Source organism: Petaurus breviceps, unplaced genomic scaffold (assembly GCF_028583685.1).
Source record: "Petaurus breviceps papuanus isolate PSGF00001 unplaced genomic scaffold, PetGlider_PUasm1.0 81, whole genome shotgun sequence".
Taxonomy (NCBI): Eukaryota; Metazoa; Chordata; class Mammalia; order Diprotodontia; family Petauridae; genus Petaurus; species Petaurus breviceps.
This window is the reverse complement of record NW_027186546.1, coordinates 764,168-764,986: the sequence shown is the minus strand read 5'-3', so window position 1 is coordinate 764,986 and position 819 is coordinate 764,168. Positions and strand designations below refer to the sequence as shown.

Here is an 819-nt window from a genome sequence, read left to right as displayed (position 1 = left end):
GGACCACAATTCAATATAAATTATATTCAGTGAAGGACCATTGAAGAAATAATTAAAAATTAGTTGGAGAATAAATAATGTAATCCTAAGAAATGGATGGATTAAAGAATAAATCACAGAAAAAGTCGATAATCATTTCCCTCTCTGACTGCTCACCCTTCCCCTTTTCTCCCCTTCCTTGTCCCCTTCCCCTTCCCTCTCCCTCTCCCTCTCCCCCTTCTCTATCCCCATCCTTTCTTCTTCCTCCTTTCCTCGGCCTAGATGATGCCAGAGGCCACAGAGATGGCAGAGGGGGACATCACAGGTCTATGCCAGGACATGTTCTCCAAAATGGCCACATATCTGACAGCGAGCTGACAGCCACCAATGAAGATTATAAACTTCTGCAAAATATGAACAAACTGGCTAGCTTGAAGTATCTACAAATGAAAGATATTGCAGTAAACATAAGTAGAAACCTAAAAGACTTAAACCAGAAACATGCAGCACTTCAGCCATATGTGGATCAGATCACTTTAATTGAGGAGCAGGTAGCTGCTCTTGAGCAGGCAGCTTACAAGATGGATGCATATTCAAAGAAACTAGAAGCAAAGTACAGGAAGTTAGAGAGGCTATGAAAGAATTCTTTGCACAAAGATTTTAACTACAAGACTAATTTATAAGAAATATGTGGGATGGAACTTAACACCAAGCTTCAGTTCCCAAAAGGAAGCGGTGCTGCTGATCCAAGGAGAATCTCAGCCCCCACGTCTGGCTGTATGTGTTACTCTGGCCACCCTGGTATTTTCCTCAGCCTGTACCCCTGGAACCTCATCTTAG

The 819-nt window shown here is 42.4% G+C and overlaps 1 pseudogene; it reads left to right on the top strand.

Moving 5' to 3' along the window:
* Positions 1-261: 261 nt before the first annotated feature.
* Positions 262-617, top strand: LOC138176087 (biogenesis of lysosome-related organelles complex 1 subunit 2-like; annotated as a pseudogene).
* Positions 618-819: the final 202 nt, after the last annotated feature.